Source organism: Rhipicephalus microplus, chromosome X (genome assembly GCF_043290135.1).
Source record: "Rhipicephalus microplus isolate Deutch F79 chromosome X, USDA_Rmic, whole genome shotgun sequence".
NCBI classification, from domain to species: Eukaryota; Metazoa; Arthropoda; class Arachnida; order Ixodida; family Ixodidae; genus Rhipicephalus; species Rhipicephalus microplus.
The window spans coordinates 496,402,891-496,414,381 of NC_134710.1; the positions used below are offsets into that span (position 1 = coordinate 496,402,891).

At 44.3% G+C, this 11,491-nt stretch overlaps 1 pseudogene; it reads left to right on the plus strand.

Moving 5' to 3' along the window:
• The first annotated feature begins 10,773 nt into the window (after positions 1 to 10,773).
• Positions 10,774 to 10,904, plus strand: LOC119162429 (U4 spliceosomal RNA; annotated as a pseudogene).
• The last annotated feature ends 587 nt before the right edge of the window (positions 10,905 to 11,491 follow it).

Consider the following 11,491-nt stretch of genomic DNA (forward strand, 5'->3'; position numbering starts at 1 on the left):
GCAGCGCCAGCGTGCCTCGTGCAGCATGGCACTGTCCCAGGGTCAGCGCAACACTGGTCCAGTAATCAGGTATGGCGCTGGGCCAGTGCCACTGGTTTTCGCGATAGGGTTATGAATGTATTTTCTAGTTAAAGACGCACATACAGAATATATTCGTGTTGTTCTGGTGCCTCAGATATGAGCGGTCATTTATTTTAAATTCACAATCGCACAAGTATGAAAGCTGAATCTTGAGCAAGATTGGCAGGCGCTGCGGATGGGGTCGGCCTTTGGGGTATCCGCTGGTGCCGTTTAAGGTGCCCGGTACCGTTAATGGTAGACAAACAGGCAAATCGACATACATACATACATACATACATACATACATACATACATACATACATACATACATACATACATACATACATACATACATACATACATACATACATACATACATACATACATACATACATACATACATACATACATATATACATACATACATACATACATACATACATACATACATACATACATACATACAGACAGACAGACCAAAATTTTTGCGTCGAAGAACCCCAAGAAAGACTATCGTCTTTAAAAGTAGCTCTCTGCCGTATACTTCAGCGTACCTCCAGAAGAGTAGACCAGAAAACGAGTAAGCACCACTCGGTGCAGGCTGCACCTGAATATTTGGCCACTTTCGCGATTGTTATAAATTGTTCTTGATAAGATTACACGCAGGACACGAGTAGTAAATCTTGTTCTCGAACTTACGTAAGCATCAGAGATTACACTGGAAAGTGCGATCACCGATGAATAGATGATTTAGAGAAACCAACAATGCGTTTTGCTACCGGTTCAATCACGACGTGAATGTGCTCTCTATGCTTCGTTAGCCGATACATAGACACATTCTCACCACCGAGCATACCTTAGAATTATTTTGGGCCAACGGTATTGTAAGTGGGATTCACTTTACAATATAGGCACGAAGCGCATGATTAACTTGTAATTCACAAGTTGAAAGTGACTTGTAGGAGCCTAAACGAAAAAACGCTGTAAAATTGTCTAGTGTGCTTGCATATTATAGCAACGCTTCCTAGAATTTGACAATAGCATACAGTGCATGCAAAGTTCCATGCTGCCACAGACTATCTCTGTTTGTATAGGCAATCATTCTGTCACAAAAGTGTTATTTCTCGTTGTAGTTTTTTGTCTGATTTGGTTGGCACAGTGCAATTCTTTGCTATGGACACTTTACACGGTGCCAATGAATCCTATGAGTGCTATGTTTCCCAGTATCTCATTGGACAGAGGCGTGGTTTTTTATCTAACGGGAAAAAGTTGTTTGTTCTATGGTGATTCGCATTGCAGTGTTGTGTCCACCCCGCACTGCTCCCTATAGTTTACATCTTCCAACCACAACGGGCTGTTTGAGCGACGATCACCAAGTAATGAAAAAATATTATACATGAGCACTACGCGTCCCCAATCAATTCGGTATGCTTCTGCGTCATATAGAGCATGTCAGAATATTTTTTTTTCAGTGTGTGAAGCTTTGCAATTCACAAAAATTGCTTAATAAACATTGTAATAGTGACTCCAGAGAAAATCTTTAATCTGAAATTTGTAGCGCTTAAACAGAAATAATAAAACTTTCATTCTGCGTTAAGATCTCCACTGCTTAATTTCCGCAGCCCGCCCTGCCGAGGTGGTGTAGTGGCTAAGGTACTTGGCCGCCGACCAACAGGTCGAGGCATAAAATTGCGGCTGCGGCGGCTGCATTTCCGATGGAGGCGGAAATGTTGTAGGCCCGTGTGCTCAGATTTGGGTGCAAGTTAGAGAACCCCAGGTGGTCGAAATTTCCGGAGCCCTCCACTACGGCGTCTCTCATAATCATATGGTGGTTTTGGGACGTTAAACCCCACATATCAAGCAGTTTTCGCAAGCCTCGTTTTGAAGTTCGCGAAATTGAAACATTATCACATCACTGCAGCCTGACGCGCTGCGTTTTTAGTGTCCTCATATATAGGTTCAAGGAAGTATCAAATACTGTTCATGAAGGAAGGTCGCTTTAACAGGCTATGGGTGACTGAGATTTACGGTAAGCGATGGCAGAATGGTAACAATATAGAAAAACATCAACGAAAAAGTGGCTGCCACGTGCGAATGTGATAAGAGACCGCTGGAAGAATTCGAATTCGACGCAGCGCCGGCATTTGTTTTTTTTTTCAGCAATTAGCGAGTAGAGGAACGTTGGTTGCGAACTTGAGGCAAACAAGCAATGTGCGCTAATGAACCATTATTGGGTTTGGCTCACGCGCACTGTGCGGAGGGCAGTCTAGTGAGCATCGGACACTTGGCTCATTAATCTATAGGCACAACATATTGCAAAGAGCGCTTGTTGCTTTGAATTTTGTTTTTCTTTGTTCTCATTCACTCTGTTGTATAGTGCTGACATGAGTACCTGTTACGAGTAAGTCAGAAGTCAAGTCTGCATGCATGTGGTCATGCCTGAACTTAGCCTCTTATATATGAATTGCTCTTTAAACGGCGTTAAGTGGCATTGCGGCAACGAAACTAGTGTGTCATCGGGTAATATTCTTGATGAAATAATGCTGATCAGGAGGTCGCCACATTGGAGCAGTGGTTATAGAGCTCGGCGTCTGACCTAGAGGTCTCAGGTTTGATCCCGGTCGGGGCGGTCGCATTTCGATGAAGGCGAAATGGTATTGGGCCGCCAGCTCTGCAATGTCAGTGCGCGTGTCCCAGGCCACTGTGGGTTAACTATAAATGAAATGGCCGATGCCCTAGCCCGCTCATCGCTTGATCTCCTAATAGTTAGGGTGCTTGCGGTGCTAGAACACTTCACCGCAATCAGGTTTTGAAGATTAGCTATCCACACAGATAGGATGGAAGCTATAGCCACGTGGGCGCAATATAATCATCTAAAATAACCATGAAAATTGCACTGGAGCCATTCTCGACAATCAGAAGTGATTATCACCAGATTTCGATGTCGTGTCCCCCCAATAAACTTTTACTGGTAAAGGGCTGGTCTGACGATATCACCCCTCTGCCAATTCTGCTGAGAACTGGAAAATATTACACATTATATTTTGTCATGTTCAAGATACTCTAGTATTAGAACTAGACTTTTAGTTACTTTTTTGCAAAAATAGGCGTAACCTTATCAGAGGAAAATGTTCCGAAACTTCGGTGCCTCAGGCTTGGGGTACTGCCACTGGGTTGCCCTTGATGCCGTGTGTTTTTAATTAACACTACTCAACTATTACTATTTATTCAGATATTTGAAATTATTCGTGATTTCTTTAAGTTAAAACGTGAGTTTTTAAAAATGTTCCCTTCAGATTAATACGGTAGTCTGGAATACAAGCTTAAAAGCATGTCACTTGTAGTTAAATTGAGTATTTTACGTATTGTTGCCATTTCATTTATTTATTTTTTGATTAATATCATAACCTTACCTAAAATAACAGTTAGCAGTTTCAACGCCGTATTCTTGGTCAATCCCCAAAAGATGGTACGTGCCATTTATCAAGGTAAACAAGCAAAGAAACAAATGAAGAACACCAGACAGTCAAAACTTCCGGAGCCCTCCACTGAGGCATCTTTCATAATCATCTCGTGGTTTCGGAACGTAAAACCACAGATGATATTATATTGATCAGGAAAGCACAGTAGACTGAAGAACGTGTTCAACGAGTGTTGTTTTGCCTAACAAAAATAGTCCTGAAATCTTGCATGCCTCTTCATTGTATACTATCGACACGCTTCCACTATTTTCACTGAAGAATGGCGAGCATGTCATCAACCCGAGACACATTTTTTGTTTGTTTGATACATAAATTTTCCTAATATACACTAGAGGGAACTCTGGCGCCAGCGTCTATAGGAGCTACAACGCACGGCGCTTCAGTGAGCATGGGAATGATGGGTAGTACACACATTTGTCTAAACTTCGTACTTCTGGCCTGCTTTTGGCTCCATGTGTGTTCGTGTGGCTTGAAGCTGTTTTCTCACGAAACAAAAATCAGCGAATGTTCAGCGATTGCGCTTCACCATCATATTTTTTTCGAATTACCTTTCCAAATTGGGTCACAAAGTTCAAAAGGGTTAAATTTTTCTTTCAAAACAAAATAGAAACACAGCAACAAACGAAGCCGCAAGTACGCTTCGCCACCCGCAAGTACGAAGACTAGGCAAATGTGTGAACTACCCACCATTCCCATGGCCGCTGAACGATCGCAGCGCCAGAGTGCCTTCTAGTTAATTTTGAGAAACTCTATGGTTTTAAGTTGGGAGCGCTGAGAATTCAAGGAACGAAACGCTAGCTTGTCAGCAAAGAAGCCGATGGAAGATATCTCTGTCGTTACTGTGGCAACTACGTGCAGCCACACTTTGTCACGTTTGCGCTTCTGCTTGCCTGCCGTTTCGCCATCTGTTCCGCGCACATAGGCCCGCGCCACCGTCGCGGGCTGACCTCCGTCAGTCATCGTGGCAAAGGGGGAGGGTATTTGTACAAGTATTATTTAGGCTCGTGCGTTTATTTGTATAAGTGCATGTCTACACATGCGAAACTTTGAAATTTCGAAAGGAGTTCAAACACCCTCTCCTCCGCTTACGCCTATGTTGTCTAGTGAGGAATACATCACAACGCATCATCTGTGACTCCTAAAGCGCCAAATCTACGATGTTACTGCCACCGTTTTCTAACAGTAGAAGTCGCCGTAGGTCGTTCGCATATGCAATGCCTTTTTTGGTACCCTCGCTGAATACAGGAAAGATGGAAGTGAAGTGAGCCTGTTCGCCAAGGCAGCTGGTATTGCAGTCAACCTAAACACCTCCACTTTACATCACTTATTCTAACAAATTGTTTGTAACTAGGTTCTACTTTGTATAAATGCTGGTATTATACCGGCAGGTAAGCTTTTCTATTCCTTCATGGGCGTGAATTAAGATTGGATGATGTTTGTAATCCCGATGGTTAAGATGATCACGACGACACGTTGAAAGACTGGACGGCAAGCTCACCTCCGGGCAATCTTCAGTTTGTTTACACACTGACACTTATTTACGAACAAAGGCTGTGGTGGCCACTAAACCGACCGCACAATAAGCACTGGGCTGTAATAATATTAACGTTGGCGTAACTTGCCGAGCCCTTCGTATACTATACACATCGACACCAACTTCTCGATGTAGTATCAACCTTGGATCAGAGTCTGAGCTAAGCATGACCTCTGTCCCCTCAACGTAGTATCAACCTTGGGTCAGAGTCTGCGCTAAGCATGACCTCTGTCCCCGCATTCCGATCTCATTCCCGAGCACCAAGCTCCCCTTCTCCCCACTTCTCTTCATTAAATACCTCCCGTCTCACCTGAGACAGCCTCGTGCGACGAACCTTTACTCAATGCTCCACCAATGGAGCAAACAACTGCACTTTCCTCAGAGATGGGTCTCCGCCTCTGCGTTCCCACACTTTGCTACCCTCCGAGCGTCGGCTGAAAATAACTCCGTCATTTGAACGACATACAGCTTAAGTGATACTTTCGTGCAACAACAAGCCTATCTATACGGCCGGTCGGCTGTCTGGCGTTAGTAGACATGATTCTGCCATATATCCACACGTATTGTTACAGAATGGCGCCTTATTATCTTGCCGGGAGCCGTGTCGCGACAGCAACCACTTATTTCTCTGTCTGGCTCTACCCGCCATGCAGGTGACTCCCCAGCGCAAGGTGCGGTGAACAAAGGTTCACAGGGTTCGACGACAAAGACGCTTTCCGAGGAGAACGGCTTAAGTGCCAACCACTGGCACGTGTATGCACGTGCCTACACGTCAAAAGCGGTCTAGTCGTGCCTGTGGAGGAAAAGGGCGCGCAACCACTGGCACACGTCAACCGCGTTGATGCCCACGCGTCCATGGCCGATGCACAATGTTGCTTGATCTTTGGCTTAGAACTGTTCAAGTTTAGCACAGAACGTCACGTTCTTAACTGGAGCGGGTTTGTATGTTTTAAAGGATATGAGAACACGTAAAAAACTGATAGTTCTTCAATCACCGTAGTTAAGACCATTTTAGAAATAAATGACATTCCATTGCCCAAGGTAACTACAGCGGTATGCAGCAGAAATCAACTTCGGTGCATGTGCCGCTCCCGCGAATGAAATTCGCGGCTAGGATACTGTACTTCTATCATAGGCTTGTGCAGTTTCTCATTAAGACGGGGTGGGAAGCAAACGTTCGTCACAGTGTTCCCTCCCCCTTCCTATTATGTCCATGTAGGGGCTGACTTAGCGCCCCCTCCTTATTATGTTAATATATGGAGTTGACATTAGGCCCCCCTCCCCCTTCCCCTCCTCTCTTCAGTGAGTGAGGCGGCAGCTGCCCTCTTAATCAGGTTTACAAACCACCGGGTTTCTATACCTGCACTACCAAATTTATTAACAATTTCGTGAATATGCTGGTACCTTCAGTACATCTACACTTCATATTTTATAGTACTCAACTTAATAATGACGCCTGAAACTTCATGATCTGACAGATTTAAGTCACAAGACTACTATTGAGGCCAGAGTAGCAGGCTTTCGGCTGATGTGGTGTTAGAAATATCCTCTAATGCAACAAAGCACACCCGGTTCTTGTTGATACACTAGATATTGGTCATAAGATAGAAACTAAATACTTCATAGAATGTCTTGGGGCATTTTTTATAGTCAAAATATGCTCTAATGCAACTAACTGTGTCTGACAGTTCATGATGTGACAGATATCGGTCATAATATTGCAACTGAACCCTGCATATAGAACACTTCTGGACGTTGTCTTTAGTCTTTAGTCAAAGTGTTTTCTAAGGCGACAAACCGCACCCAACTGTTCATGAAATCACAGATATCGGTCATAATATTGGAACTGAACCCTGTATGGAAGACTTTTGGACGTTGTCTTTAGTCAAAGTATTCTCTAAAATGACAAACCGCACACAACTTTTCTTGAAGTCACAGATATCAGTCATAATATTGGAGCTCAACCCTTTATGGAAGACTTCTGAATGTTGTCTTTTGTCATTCTCTAAAGCGACAAACTGCACACAACTGTTCATGAAGTCACAGAAATCGGTCCTAATATTAGAGCTCAACGCTGTATAGAAGACTACGGGACGTTGTCTTTAGTCAAAGTATTCTGTAAAGTGATAAACCGCACCCAACTGCTCATGAAGTCACAGATATCGGTCATAATATTGCAACTGAACCCTTTATAGAAAGCTTTTAAGCGTTCTCTGCAGCCGAAATGTCCTCCAATGCAACAACCCACACCCTACTCTTCATGATGTAACGGGTTTAGGTCATGAGTCTGTAAATGTGCCCTGTGCGAAGGGCTTCCGAATGATAAGCGTATTGGAAATATTCTCTAATGGAAGAAATTGCACTTGGCTTTTAATGATACAACAGATACTGGTGATAAGAATGGAACCGAGCACTACGTAGAATTTCTTTCTCCAATTTTTGTAGTCAAAATATGCTCTAACGCCACTAACTGCACCTGAAACTTTCATGATAAGACAGATATTGGTCATAGGTCTGCAACTGAACCCTGTATGGAAGACTTCTGGACGTTGCCTGTAGTTAAAGTATTCTCTACAACGACAAACCGCACACAACTCTTCATGAAGTCATAGATATCAGTCATAATACTTGAACTGAACTCTGTATGGAAGGCAGTCAAAATGTTCTCCAATGCAATAAAACACACCCTACACTTCATGATGCAACAGATATCAGTGATCAGATTGGAACCGAGCACAGCGTGGAACACTTTCAAGTGGTATATTTATTTTCAAATACGGCAGCCCAATGTGAGGCTACTGCAGGAGTGGTGTACATATATACAAATTGAGCGCATTTAAACAGTAATATCACAATAAGTGTGCCAACGTAAACAGATATCACGACCCCCTGAGTGCCTCCCGGTATGAAATGAGAGAAACAGAACTTTATTATGATAAAAGTGCCTCCAAAAAGTCAGACACACTGGTATCGCGAACCAAACCAAGTAGATCATTCCAGTGTTTGATAACTTTATTTGAACGTGTTAGAGAGCACTACAAGTGGCTTCTAAGAGGGATTGTGATTGCAGATTAGTGCTGTGTAGAACGTTTCTGTGCTTTGCTGCTAGTTTAAATATTCTTTAACATCTAGTCGAGAGTTCGACGGAATGCCGTCTGGTCAGGTAAAGGCATTGTTGAAGAAAGCAGGCCACTGACCAATGTCAAACAAAACAATGACGTTTCGGGACCCGTACGGATCCCTTGTTCACAATCTAGAAAATGCATCTGACACTTCTTGATGAGAGAGACATTTTCTTTGAGATTGCAGCCAAGCACTGTGTAGAAGGCTTTCACATGTCATCAGTAATCAAAATACCCTATAATTCAATAATGCATGCCCAAAATTTTTGATGGTGCAGATACCGGTCATAGAATTGCACCAGAACACTGTACGGAAATTTTGGCCAGTTTTCTAACATAGCTGAACCGAATATCTCCACATTTTGAATATGCTTAAGTGCATGCATATATAGTCCAAGTTAATGTGTATACTAAAAAACTGAACAGAAATGAAGCAGTCCTTGCAAACACATACAAAAATTCAATGTTCGAAACCATCTAATACTATGTTCAGCTCATTGCAGTCTGGAGGAACAGATAAATACATGCACCGTTCTCAAAGGTCTCATAAGTCACATGAGGTACTTTTTGCATTTCTTCTATACAAAGTGCAGTACGAGTGTACCTTCATTCATTCTGTGCATACTTGTGGTGACCTTCTCTTCCTACTATCGTGTCATCGTGCAGCTGATTTCAAAGCAGCTGCTTCTCACAAGGTTTTCAGTTATCTGTCTAGCTGTAAACAAAACGCGTGTTATATTATAGTAAGCTGTAAAACGACGGAGAAGCGCAATTGTATGCTTATAGCTATGAGTATCAGAATGAACTATAAATTAAGAATCTGTGTCTTGGATTGCCTCCAAACAACGTATGTGCTACTGAGCATGGCAGAGAAGCAGAACAAGCGAGCAGTGAAATAGCAGGCAATACCAGCAGCACTTAATCATGAAATTTTATTTTTCGATCACCGCAGCAACGCACGCTCGAGTTTCTATCTTGTACATGAATGGACATGAGAGCACTGACAGCTGAATGTGTCAGCGTCACTGGTACCCGACACGAAATCACACCATACTACTACCAACCAGCGCATACTTGTTATTAGCTTCGCAACACACGAAAACGATTTGAACCGAAGCAAACGAATGTTTCAGCGTAACACGATTCGCGAATTCACCTATATAAGTACGTACAATTTCACATCACCGAAATGTGCTGGCTAGTGCAAGGTTCACTTTCAGAGATGATGAATACCGATGTTGAAAACAAACACAGTGCAGATAAAAACTCCTCCGTATGCACTACGCGATGTTTCGGGCGTCATATATGGTGTCCATGTTGCGACGGAAACTGCCGTATATTATTTTCAGTCGATGTTCCTCACATGTGCTGGTTCATACGAACTAGACGGTAGAGGCCTACGCTGGATGCAGATGACACCGCTCTGAATTGCCTCCGTGGTAGGCGAGGGCTCACGCTCAAAGCTTCGAACCTCCGAAGTCTGTTCACACTCGTTTTTAGCACAGAAAATTACAGATCATAGCACAAGAACACCACCATGCTCCAGTAGTCTGTGCGATGTTTTCGCTCGGCCGAGGATCGCACTCAGAACCGGCGCAAGCATAGCCGGCCAGCACTCGCTGGATTTGTCGGCGTCGCTCGAACTCGGCACAATACCGCGTCACCCTGGTAGCACTCGCAGTCGCTCGTCGTGTCGTTGTCGTTATCAATTACGAAGCGGTCATTTAGGAACGTTTAGAGTAGTTTCCGTGCTTGCTTCCAGCACTCGGTCATGCCTTAGAAGCGGTGGCCATTAGGCATAACATCCGGAGGCATCGCGGCCTCTGGTTGGTTGGCGCGCGGCCCCTGGTTGGTTGGCGCCGCTGTACGCGTGGTGACTTATCGTACGCGAGGCAAAAAAAATCAAGCCCGGCTTGATCTCTCACGCCTCCTTGCGTATGCCCCTCTGACGCCGACGCCGAGAGGCGCATTCGACGCTTTTGACGCGTAGACGCGAGCATATGCGTGCCAGGATGAAGATGGGCAGCCTGTTTCATCTAAGGTTCAGCAGTGGTCCTCGCTACAGCACTTGTGAGACTTTTTTCTTTTGTCCGCGGGAACAGCACACTTTATACGGAACATTTTGCCATCACGAAGGGGGCTGAAAGAACTAGAAATGCCACGAGAAAAGAACATGCTCGACTGTGTATACTGTTTTAGGGCCCTACATTTTACGGCTCCACATGAACAGCGCAGCCAAACACGCAAACGAACGAACAGTTACGACACCGCAAGGGCAGCTCTCGAAAATCCTAAAGCTGCAGCAAATGAGGTGAAGTGTTTTATGTCCAGATTCTGCGTCTGGGTAAAAATAAGACAAACGGTGGCGTGCCGCAAAACAGAGTGCAGTGGTGGCGGCGGCGCCGTGGTCTCTTTTGAAACTTCAGCGGTGCGCGAACGGCGGGAGCAAAAACGGGCGGCGGCGGCGGCACGGCGGCGCACAGCTCTAGTGTCACGTACGTCATAATTTACATCCGCCTCGTAACGTTGCACTGATTTCAAAGTAATATATCGACCATCTTCATTCGTACTTCCCAGCTTTGCGCAGAGGCGGTGTCGTACCCAATGAAGTGATAACTGAGGGGCGACTATTGCTAGTTGAAACTTCATTCGTACTTCCCATACCATTGATTCCCATGGTACGTGGGATCTGGCAATTTTTTTAAACTTATGTCTGGTCGTCCTACTGTGGACTCTGGCTAAGTAGTGATTTCAATTCAAAGCACCTGCTCACCGATTAGCTTCATTTTATTGAGTTAAGCCCAAAAATCAACGGCAATCATCGCCGAAATTCAAACAGGCTTCGTTTGCTGACATGACCGCAATACTACACACTGCTGTCGGTCGCCGCTATCTTGTATGTTTTGGTGTCGTCAGGTAGAGATCTCACGAGAGAGCCGCCGGGAAGGTATACAACGTTCGTAGCGGACGCGAAACGAGAAATCTAGCAGGCGCATCTCTTGCGTGAACAAACACGGGCATCTTGTGTTTCAGCGCATGCGCAGTTTTGCTCCCTTTCACTGGTTGCGTGCGCACAGTTGTTGCGTGCCCTAAGCTAAAATTTTCTAACATATAATTTTAGTTTAGGGCGCTAAGGTATTGGATTGCCCTTAGTACATCGCTTTCATCTGTGCTGCTTCATGTACGCATGTGCGTCTTGGTTTTTCTTTCGAGCTGTGTTCGTGAGATTTTACCATGTTGTATACGCATCCTTAAGGCTGGGTTAGTCATCCTTTTATGCTATATGCCAACAG